This window comes from Chiloscyllium punctatum, chromosome 15 (assembly GCF_047496795.1).
Source record: "Chiloscyllium punctatum isolate Juve2018m chromosome 15, sChiPun1.3, whole genome shotgun sequence".
In the NCBI taxonomy this organism is placed as follows: Eukaryota; Metazoa; Chordata; class Chondrichthyes; order Orectolobiformes; family Hemiscylliidae; genus Chiloscyllium; species Chiloscyllium punctatum.
In genome coordinates this window covers 30,222,643-30,234,679 of record NC_092753.1, presented here as the reverse complement: position 1 = coordinate 30,234,679, position 12,037 = coordinate 30,222,643, and the positions used below count along the sequence as shown (strand labels likewise).

General features: G+C 41.4%; 1 long non-coding RNA gene across 1 annotated transcript in view; it reads right to left on the bottom strand.

The window, feature by feature from the left end:
* LOC140486162 (uncharacterized) overlaps positions 1–10,434 on the bottom strand; it is a 91,565-nt gene extending 81,131 nt beyond the window's left edge. The window contains exon 1 of the long non-coding RNA XR_011962533.1: positions 10,341–10,434. This is a non-coding gene — a long non-coding RNA (uncharacterized lncRNA). The remainder of the gene's footprint in view (positions 1–10,340) is intronic.
* Between the last annotated feature and the right edge of the window lie 1,603 nt (positions 10,435–12,037).

Genomic DNA, 12,037 nt, shown 5'->3' with positions numbered 1-12,037 from the left:
AAGAAGACTCTTATTTCTAATTAAATTGGGCTTTTTTCTCTGCATAGGTGCAATAGCTGGGCAAGGATGGTATTAAACCATATTGTCAGGACCTGATGGAATGACCTTTGAATCTCAGTCTATTTGCTTTGGCTTTGTTCTATGTGGACTCCATGAACAAAGGGCAGAAATGTTTTCCATTTTACAGTATTACCATCTCTTACAACTACATATGGACACTTCACCGAAGAATATTATTTAAAATGTTTTGCTGCGACAATGTTAGAGGTTTAAGCTTTGTAAAATAAAACATTCCAACTTAAACTGGATACATAGTCACCCATAGCGGCTTAGCTTCATTCCAGTTTAACGCTTGCCCTCATCACGGTGCAGCATAACTATTAGATGGAGCAAAGACATCTTTAAAACCTGTGTTGAACCACTGAACTTTATCTGACCTATGATGGTGCAGCATATAATAAACAACTGGAATCACAACGAGATCCTGGCCAAGGCTTATCAAATTGGTTATGGTTCCAAATGGGATGCAATTACAAACTGTCAAGCTCCTGGGTGAGAAGAGATCAATCGGCTCCCCTTTTTATTCACTCACCCCCCTCACTTGCTAATTTAAAAAGAATCCCCTCCCTTGCAAATGCCTTTTGCTTAGACCAAATGGATTTATGTGTTAAAAGGAGCCAAGCCAACCAGCCTTTCTTGATCAATATTATTAGCTACTAAATGCAAAACTGAATATTAACACCACGCGCACATTAAATTCAAGAGAAAGCCAAAAATAAATGCAAGTTAAAATATGTAATATCAGTCCATACATGTCATTCATGAGGAGTGGATGATGGAACATTCATTGTTAAACCATCAATTTCGGGACTCCTGGGTTTGCGGGCTACTAAAAATTCTTTTGTCCTGTTTCCTATTGATTACGGTTAGCTTGTAGCACTCAGGGTAAGCAAGTCTTTCTTGTCCTGTTTCCTTTTGACTGGCTTGTTACCTAACTGGCTTTCAACACTCAGAATAAGGAGTTTCGTACCTGCAATGCAGGGATGACTAATGGATGATCCATTGACTGTGACTTTTATTGCATGGTCATGCTTGAATCCAGGCTCTGTTCACAAGAACCTCAGCCCTCTAGGCCACTCCAGCACCTCAGCCCGCACACACACCTTCTTCCACATAGATCACGGCTGAACTGGCTTTAAACCCTTTCCCCTGTGTATTTCTGAAAGTGGGTGACTTGAAACAGGTTTCTCACACAGTTCTGATCCATCTTAATGACAAGCTGAACAATAAAAATTTATGGGAATGATCATCCAAATTCTAATGCATCTATCTCAAATCAAAGATTTTTTTCTGGACATCTTAGGCAAGACTAGCTATGGTGCTGGATTGAACCCACGACGATCCAAATCAAATAAGCATTGTGGAGACTGATATATCTCAACACACCTGCAATCGTCTTGTTTCAGATTGAAGAAGATAACAAAGGAAGAGCAGCTTACAATTCATCAAATTCCTTCATTAAAACTGAGCATAGATACAAGAATATTGAATAAGAAGTGCTTGGAGCCATATAGTTATTTGAATATGTTATAGGATTATAGTTCAAAAGTGAAACCAATTATAGCTACTAGTAACCTTGTTAGAAACAACAGAAACCACAGAAATGCCATCAAGGATCCAAAGATTTGATTTGCAGTGAATTAGGTATGATGTCATTGCTGAGTCTGGTAAGGGAACTATCCAACCATCGCTGATATGCAATTGGGAGTATGTATAAATTATCCAGAGCAGGATAAGATGGCCTTCCATGAAGAAGAAACTTCTATAACCTTAACTAGTAAATACTTTTTTACACCATCAAGTAAACAACATGAAATTAAAACAGAAAAATATGACCTTTCTAAGTCAGCAGGGAGGAGAAGGGAAGATGATGAAGTAAACCAAAGAGAGAGTGTGAGTGCAAATTTAGCAAACTTAGATCCTCAGTAATCTTAAGGAGAACATCATAAGGGACTGGGAAGACTGTGACTCAAGGTCAAGACTGGAAAATCCCAATTTAAAACGCCTCCTTCAGGTCTGTGCCCGTACTTCATATGACGGGTACCTTAATATAAAGAAAAGGGCTGCTGGGAAATTAGATATTCATTTCCCTACAAAGCTGCTGCTTATTAATAAACTATAAATCAATTAGATTAAAGCCAGGCATAACATAGGTTGAAACAAGAGCTACAAATTGCATTCATTTATGATGTCCCAACAGAACTGTGTTAACATTTCCTGTTGAACTTGGTCAGCAGGCAGGTAGTGTGTCCCATGGAACAAATTCTCTGTCTCCTCTGAAGTATTTGGAGATGGGAAACAGGTTGACATGTGGGAAGTATCCTAATGGATTGTTCTGGAGACAAAAGTGTCACTAGCAGTTCTACATATCAATTACAGATGTCAACTACAGGTCCTGATTCATCAGGTTTCAGTAATCCATGACTGGTTTCCGAACTGTCTCAAAATTCTGATAGTTTATCTTGGGTAGTGTGTCCTTTATCTTCCCACCAACAAGCACAGTAAGCAATGTATTGAACACATTCCTATTCTCAATGATCCACAATGTGGTATCTGCCATCAATTACATCCGCTCTTGCGTATTTTAAGCATACAATAAACTGATGCATTGTTGTGGAGAAAATAGAGCATATCAGATTTGTTCAGGAGCAGAGCAACCTATTGTATATTTCTTTAACTAAAATAAACTTGTGCAAGAACTGAGAAAGAAGTGTAAATTAAAGTGAGATTTCAATGTCAAATCAGGTCAGAAAAAGAAATAAGGAGCTCGATCTTCAATTATTGCAGAGCTAGCAATGTGGGAATAACAGTCATACAGTCATAGAGTCATAGGGATGTACAGCATGGAAACAGACCCTTGATATCCCAACCCAATCTAGTCCCACCTGCCAGCACCCGGCCCAAATCCCTCCAATCCCTTCCTATTCATATACCCATCCAAATTCCTCTTAAATGTTGCAATTGTACCAGCTTCCATCACGTCCTCTGGCAGCTCATTCCATACACGTACCACCCTCTATGTGAAAAAGTGGCCCTGTAGGTCTCTTTTATATCTTTCCCCTCTCACCCTAAACCTATGCCCTCTAGTTCTGGACTCTCCCACCCCAGGGAAAAGACCTTGTATATTTATCCTATCCATGCCCCTCATAATTTTGTAAACCTCTATAAGGTCACCCCTCAGCCTCCAACGCTCCAGGGAAAACAGCCCCAGGCTATTCAACATCTCCCTATAGCTCAAATCCTCCAACCCTAGCAACATCCTTATATATCTTTTCTGAACCTTTTCAAGTTTCACAACATCTTTCCAATAGGAAGGAGACCAGAACTGCATGCAATATTCCAACAGTGGTCTAACCAATGTCCTGTACAGCCACAACATGAACTCCCAACTCCTGTACTCAATACTCTGACCAATAAAGGAAAGCATACCAAACGCCTTCTTCACTATCCTATCTACCTGCGACTCCACTTTCAAGGAGCTATGAACCTGCACTCCAAGGTCTCTTTGTTCAGCAACACTCGCTAGGACCTAATCATTAAGTGTATAAGTCCTACTAAGATTTGCTTACCCAAAATGCAGCACCTCGCATTTATCGGAATTAAACGCCATCTGCCCATTGGCTCATCTGGTCCAGATCCTGCTGTAATCTGAGGTAACCCTCTCCGCTGTCCACTACACCTCCAATTTTGTTGTCACCTGCAAACTTACTTGTTAGCATCCAGCAGTTGGACTCAATTCAGGACATATGAAAGTTTCCTTTCATTTATTGAAAACTGTCGTTTCACGAGCTATGCTATTCCAGGTGAAAGTGAGTGCAGCAGATACTGGAAATTAGAGTCAAGAGAGTAGTGCTGGAAAAGCACAGCAGGTTAGGCAACATCCAAGGAGCAAGAGAATCAACGTTTCGGGCAAAAGCTCTTCATCAGCAATGAGGCTATGCTATTCCAGGTCAAGCACAATACCATTGCTTCATCTGCACTATCCTCCTCATTAATACTCACGGCCCTCTCATGAATTGGCTTTCCCTGTTTCGCAAGATGATAAGAGGACCATCATGGTTGCAATCTGCAATTTTCCACCTTCCTACTCCTGAGGACACTCAATGCCACTAATTCAGTGTGGAGTTCACCTCCTGCACAACTTGGGCATTTCCACTTAAAAATAGTTCCTGCAAGCATAAGTTGAAGTTTGGAATTGGGGCCTGAAATTCAGCTTTGCAAATCTGGTCCACAGAGAGAGATAACAGAACGTAACATTAAGAGAGAGCAAAAAGCAGAAAGGAGAAATTTAATAGAGATTACATTTAATATTTTTCTGTTTTAAAGTTTTCCAACACCAGTTTAAACATGACAAAGTGAAACTCCATACTCGTTATTGTTAATTTTCAAGTCCCAAGGTGATGACTGATATTGATTAATACTAAGGTCAAATTTAGCCTGAACTGTGAAGGCTTAATATCCTGTGAAGTTTACTTTGATATTGCACACATTGAATTCACATGATACAAATAATATAACAACAGTAAGTCAGAACCAAGGTGCCAATTTTGCAAAGTTTCTTGCAAAGTGGTGAATCTCAAACGGCAACTGTTTAACCATGTGCATGCCTGCCCCCTAAACTTGCTGTGTACCATTTGAACATAACATCAACAATCGTCATTTTGATGGAAAATTAAAGCAGAATCTAAACTTGCATTTGATCCCAGACACTGAAACGAAACTGTCTGCATTCATGAATATAGTATCCATTTGAGATGGGAATTAGACTGACAACAGTCATATGGGGAACTGTGATCTTCGTAAATAATAATTCTTTCCTTAGTCCTCTTTAACAGTGTCTGATTTGGGCGCTACAATGCACAATAGCCACTTTTTCCCATGAGCATGTTTGATTTCTTCATAAAGCATATAGGAATCTTCCTTTAGAGATTTTTAAAGGTACTGGTAATGAGTGCACAAGTACTGCATGGCTCAATGCAAAAGTCATTTCTGTTCTCATACACAGTACCTGGTCACTTTGACTCAATTCAAGGCAGTTAACTATGATGCTGCACAACTGTTAATCAATCTTTAATGTATTTTACCATTGTGCATTTAGTCAATGATGATAGATTAATCAGTCTGGCCTATTAATAGCACACATCCTAGCAGTCCAGTCATGAAGAAATGATCTTCTTTCCACCCATCCTCATATGACTCTGAAAGCCAGTGAGAAAATAGCAGGATAGAATAATCAAACTCCCATTACATTGATCACTATAGTCTGAAAATACTCACCAGCCTGACTTGGAAATATATCTCCATTCCTCCTGGGAATTCCTCCCTAACAACATGGGTCTACCAACAGCACATGGACAGCATCGGTTCAAGAAAGCAGCTGACCACCATCTTTTCACCGCTGGCAACTAGGGGTATGCAATAAATGCAGGCTCAAGAATGAACTTCCAAAAAGCTTGAAAGGCATGGTGGCTCAAGCGCTAGGGACCCGGGTTTGATTCCAGCTTCAGGTAATTGTCTGTGTGACGTTTGCACATTCTCCCTGTGTCTGTGTGGGTTTCCTCCCACAATCCAAAGATATACAGGTTAGGTGAATTGGCCATGCTAAATTTCCCATTGTGTTCAGGGATGTGTAGGTTAGGTGCATTAGTCAGGGGTAAATATACGGGAATGGATTTGGGTGGGATACTCATCGGAGTGTTGGTGTAGACTTAATGGGCTGAAGGGCCTGTTTCCACACTGTAGGGATTCTATGAAAACAAGCCCAGGAGACCGTAACCACCCTTAAAAAAACAAAAATTTTTTCCTTCTTTAAGCAACATTATACCTTTCTGACAGATGTTTCTACTGTTACATACCATTGTTTACAACATATTCATGTCTGTTGACACTTTGAGAAACCAATACATTGCATAACTGACAGCAGATGTGCCCTTTCTGTCCTCGCCTAGTCAGCAGTCATATTGAATTGCTGGAAAGGGAAGATCAAGCTCTTTTTTGCTGTTAAGGTTTCTCTTCACAATTTTGATCCTTGAAGCCGAGCCAAAGGTGAAATAATATTTAAAGTATGGACATAGTATCAATATGATACCATCACTTCCCACTTCCTTGCACTCTGGGCGATGTACTCAAGCAGGTATGTGTTAGTTTTGCAGACAGTTTGGTGTTTTGTCGCCCAACTGGCTTGCTGCCTGGTGTTACATCAGTAGACAGTGAGGCCAACAAAACCAGGCTGTTGTCACCTTTTCACAGTTTAAAAGTTTGTAGACAAGGCAAAGACAAGAAATACTAAGCAACCTGTCATGTCATTGAACCCATTCTGCTGCAAACACATGTAGCAATGCAGTCCTCTGCCGGCAGTGTTAACACATCACAGTTACATACAATCACACATCTTCGAAGCAGGAGGAGGCCACTCGGCCCCTTGACCCTGCTATGCCATTCAATAAGACCATGACCAATCTGATTACTCTACATTCTTTTCTACTCCTGGAGCCTTTCATCCCCTTGCTGAACAAGAGTTGTCAATCTCTGCTTTAAAAACCTTCAAATACTCTCTTACTTAAAAGGCAGCAGAAGCAGAGAGCCAAAGATTCACGTGAGAAAAGTATTCTCCCAATCTCTGTCTTAAGTGAGCAACGATGTGGAGGTGCCCGTGTTGGACTGGGGCGGACAAAGTTAAAAATCATACAACACCAGGTTATAGTCCAACAGGTTTATTTGAAAGTATAAGCTTTCAGCTCACTGCTCCTTCATCAGGTAGAGCAGCGCTCCAAACGCTTGGCTATCAGCCTCTGCTTGGCTAAATCAAAAAGTGGCCAAGCAGTGGCTGATAGCCAAGTTAGGTACCTATAGGGATGACCTCAACCAGGACCTTGAGTTCATGTCACACTACAGGTGACCCCATTGCACTACACACACACACACACACAAAACTCAGACCCTCTCTATAAACTCACACATACACTCCCACACACACCCTCTCACAGACTTAAACCCCTTTACACTCACACTCACACACATACACAAACCCTCTCACAGACACTCATAAGCCCCTCCCCCCACACACACCCACATGCACACATATACATATAGGTTTGTGGGGTGAATTTGTACTTGCAGAATTACATTTTACTTTGCTCAGAAACTGCATGAATCCATGTAAGATTCTATAAATCAATTTTTTTAGATTAGAATTAGTCTGACTAGTGTGGCACAGACAGACTCACAGGGAGTTAACACCTTCAGTACCTTATCCGGGCCGACATGATGACAATGGTTAAAGTGCACTTGAGAATGTAACTTTTAAAAAAGGTTTTGCGATTTACATATGAAAGAACTGAAACCAACTTGGTTATTCTAAAAGACGAGAGACTTAACAAACAATTCGGGTCTTTTTCAATATATAATTTCAGTTACATCACACTGTAAACTTTTGTTATAAGTTCTGTGTCTTACAATTTTATTCTCCACAACCACCTGATGAAGGAGCAGCTAGTGCTTCGAAATAAACCTTTTGGACTATAAGCTGGTGTTGTGTGTTTTTTGACATTGAAGAAGCATTTTATAGGGCCAGCCAGCCCAATAGTCGGGTAAGTTGAATTTTTTAACTCTCTTCTATTGGAAACTGTTTGAAAGCAGAGAATTTGAAGATACTTGCTGAAGTTCTGCTCTTGTGACAGAGCACTGCAACCTCCTCACAGGTGCCAGCCACCATTTTGCCAGGCAGTGTCTTGGTTTTTTGTTTGCAGTCTCTTCACTGAGTGCCAGCTGGAAAACTAAGTGGCAATCAGCCCTTTAATGGGCCTTGACCCTCTTCCGAATTCAACTTTTTTGCCAAGAGGACATTCCGTGCTAAACATCGACTTAAATTCATTTCAACTCAAGACCCCTTTAATGTTAAATAGTATACTAATTATGTATTTAATTGCTTGCTCTCCTTATAGATGCATTGACAGATTGAAGCTGGGTTTATTGGTTGGGAGGTGCATGCTTATAATGAGAGTTTCTGCTGTGAAATATGTCAAGACTATGCATTAGTTGTACATTGTATGTCCTGGCTATCTTGAATCATATTGCCCAAATCTGGACATACTGCTGAAAATCATATAAATTACGACAGGAAACATACCTCCCCATTTGTTAAAATGTTTATGGACTATTGGAAATCCTTGCACCACAAGCAGGAATGTTTGATTCAATATGTGAAATATATTCCTATAGTAAGTGGTTTACCCATCTTTCATTTAAGTTCTGCCTTTGTGTGAAGTGACTCTTTGGTGGACTATTGCATTGGAAGTGATAAAACATTTACTCAATAATATTAAGCTCATTTGGATTGTAGAAAAGGGGTGTGAAGTTTGTTTTGGATGATAAAATAGCAACAAATAGCGATTTTTGAGAAGACTTGTAGCTCAGGTTGAGGTTCTGAGTGTAGGTTTGTTCACTGAGCTGGAAGGTTCATTTCCAGACGTTTTGTCACCATACTAGGTAACGTCTTCAGTGGGCCTCCAGGCGAAGCACTGCTGATAATTCCTGCTTTCTATTTATATGTTTGGGTTTCTTTTGACATCACCAACCTAAAGAAATCCAAACATATTAATGGAAAGTAGGAATGATCAGCAGTGCTTCGCCTGATGCCCACTGAAGATGTTACCTAATAGGGTGACGATACTTCTGGAAATGGACCTTCCAGCTCAGCGAGCAAACTTACATCCAAAAGCACAAACTGCATTACATGCACCATCTGTTATAAACCTCAGCCGATAGCCAGTTCTTGATATTTTCTCATTAACCCGTTCAGAGATATTATTACACTCCTCTGGAGCAGCTGGGACTGAACCCAGGCCTCCTGGCTCAGAGACAGAAGCATCACGAGAGCCCTTAATAGCCAGCTGTATTATATTACCGACTAATCCTAACATTCAGACACAGCAGGGTTACAGGTTGTGGGACAAGTTGGACCATGGGCAGACAGATAATTCAGTGCTAAGTTTAAAGCTGTATGTTCCACAGGAAATTTTAACTCCCTTCAGCTGACTAAACCAAGAGAGTGAAAGTGTTAAAACAAAGGCTGTCAGGTTGGCACAGTGGCTAGCACTGTTACCTCACTGCAACATAGACCTAGGTTTGATTCCACCCTCAAGCAACTGTCTGTGTGGAATTTGCACATTCTACCCATATCTGTGTGAGTTTCCTCTGGGTGCTCTGGTTTCCTCCCACAGTCCAAAGATATGCAGGGTTAGATTGTTGGCCATGGGGAATGCAGGATTACAGGGATAGAGTAGGGGATCTGGGTGAAATGCTGCTTGGAGGGTTGGTGTAGACTCAATGGGCCAAATGGCTTGCCCCCATACTGTAGGGATAAGGTGATTCTATGACTTACTACATTTCCCTATTTTGCCTATCATCTGATTCACATTGACTCAGGTACCCACAAGAATGAGGCAGGAGCCTCATTAGTTTACACACTTGGGATTCCATGATATAATCTAGGATCTTAGTGCAAAGTTTAGGACTTTAGTGCAGTTTTAAGGCCCAGTACATGGAGCATGACCCACAAACTCTCTGACCAGTAAAACATGACGGACATGGGATGATTATCACAGAGGTTGTTTGGAGAGCTGTCTCCTTGGGTTCCTCTGAGCTGTCATCCTGCTGGTTCGCTCAGCTGCTGGTTATCTGGTTTTGTACAAGTGCTGGTGAAGTTCATTAACTCTAGACCTGAAACTTCGATCACTTCTGGAAAATAGGCCAGGAAAGAACAGGTCAGTTAGTATGCAAGCAGCAACACATAGCATTCCTGCTTTAATGATGAGGTATGTGACCTGTGTTAACAAAGAAATCCTCACCCCACAACCATCAGGAGCAGGATATCCTCTAGGTATCTGCTTTCCAAATTGTGCAATATACATGTTAATGCCAGGAAGATTGCATTAAGAGCATAACTACAATGCCATAGAACATTTAATAATCTTCACTAAGGTTCTTGCAGAAGACTGCTCTATACTCTTTACCCAAACCTGCACCAATTCAATTCCCATGAAGCAGAATACTGGGAGCTCTGACCAGACAGCTATTCCCCAGTTCCCACCACTCTCCCATCAGCATTATTCATCACTGCTCTTCTCTCTCCTTATACTGACACACTCTCAAGTTTGACAATCCTTATATATCCACATCTTTAAGATACAGGTAGTTCTCAGATGGTGTGTGTTCCAGCAGTGCGATTTGCTTATAATGTCACTGAGGAACTAAGGAATGGTATTTTTGAGAACACTTACCTCTGTTCGCAATAACATGATTCCAGCGGGGATTGGTCATATGCTTTGTTCTGCCAGCAGCTGCTGACAGAGCAGCTTTCTGTGAGAGATACTGTACAGAAAGCAGCTTTCTGAGAGAGAACGCTGTACAGAGAGCTAAAAAAATCACACAACACCAGGTTATAAACCAACAGGTTTAATTGGAAGCACTAGGAAAGAGCAGCACTCTGAAAACTGCTGCTTCCAATTAAACATGTTGCACTGTAACCTGGTGTTGTGTGATTTTTAACTTTGTACACCCAGTCCAACACTGGCATCTCCAAATCATGTACAGACATCGCTTTCTAAGAGAGATAGTGTACAGAGAGCAGCTTTCTGTGAGAGATACTGTCCAGACAACAGCTTTCTGAGAGAAATACATTGAGCACTTCCTGTTAAAGGTATACCAATCCTAGATTATCCCTTGTTTTGAAAAAATGGAGGGGAATAATGACAAGAATGTGAGCAAGAGGCATCCTGGTGATAAAGTTATGGGGTGGGGGTGAACACAAAAGAAAGGCTATAACACTGGAAGAGAAGCTAGATATTATAAAGCGCTTTGAGCATAAGGAGAGAATGTTATATAGCTTGCTTAACAAAAATGAGGAAGTCTAGATTAGATTACCTACACTGTGGAAACAGGCCCTTCAGCCCAACCAGTCCACACCGACCCTCTGAAGAGTAACCCACCCAGACCCATTTCTCTCTGACTAATGTACCTAACACTGTGGGCAATTTAGCATGGCCAATTCACCTAACCTGCACATCTTTGTACTGTGGGAGGAAACCGGAGCACCCGGAGGAAACCCACGCAGACACTGGGAGAATGTGCAAACTCCACACAGACAGTTGCCCGAGGCAGGAATTAAACCCAGGTCCCTGGCACTGTGAGGCAGCAGTGCTAACCACTGAGCCACCGTGCCACTTCTACCTTACGCACCACAGTGACCCTCTGTCCCTGCATTAACAATATTTTTTAAATGTATTGTGTTAAATTTACATGTGTTTCATTGATAAATATAATTTATACCATCATTCAGGCTGTGCTATACTTCCCGTTAGACGTTTTGGTGATTTTTGAGCGGGCATGAGTGATATTTGTTACTGATCTGCCCCAATCCCACTTTTCCCATTGGCTCCATTATTTCTATTAAGCTATTTTCTATTAAGTGAGGCTGCGCTGGAATGCAGCTACAGCATTATAGGAGAACTACCTGTAGATCATGTCTCACGCTTCACTATTCCATTTTCCAAACATCTCATAAGACTCCACTGCACTGTTTGTTCTTGCAGGGGAAGTTATACAAGGCAGCAGTTTCTCAGTACAATCTATCTACAGACTCTCTTCCCACTCCCTCTTGACGAATGTTGCTCGCCATTCAGGAAGGGCTAGTGGAGGCCATGACGTCTAATGACACGGGACGAGACATCATCAGGGTTACTTCACTCTATATCTTCTGAACTCCCCTGGACCTCACACGCTGCGCCTAACAAACTGCACATATGCTTCCAAAACTCAGTTATCCCTCTCTTCTCTGTCTTAGATATTGCAATATGGGTTACAGAAGCCAGGATGCAAGAGAGCAAGGCAAATGCGGGAAAGGGGAAAGGAATCTACAGTTGCCACCTGCAAATTGTAGATGTAGCACTAGAGGGCAGCAACAGCCTTTGCTGGCAAG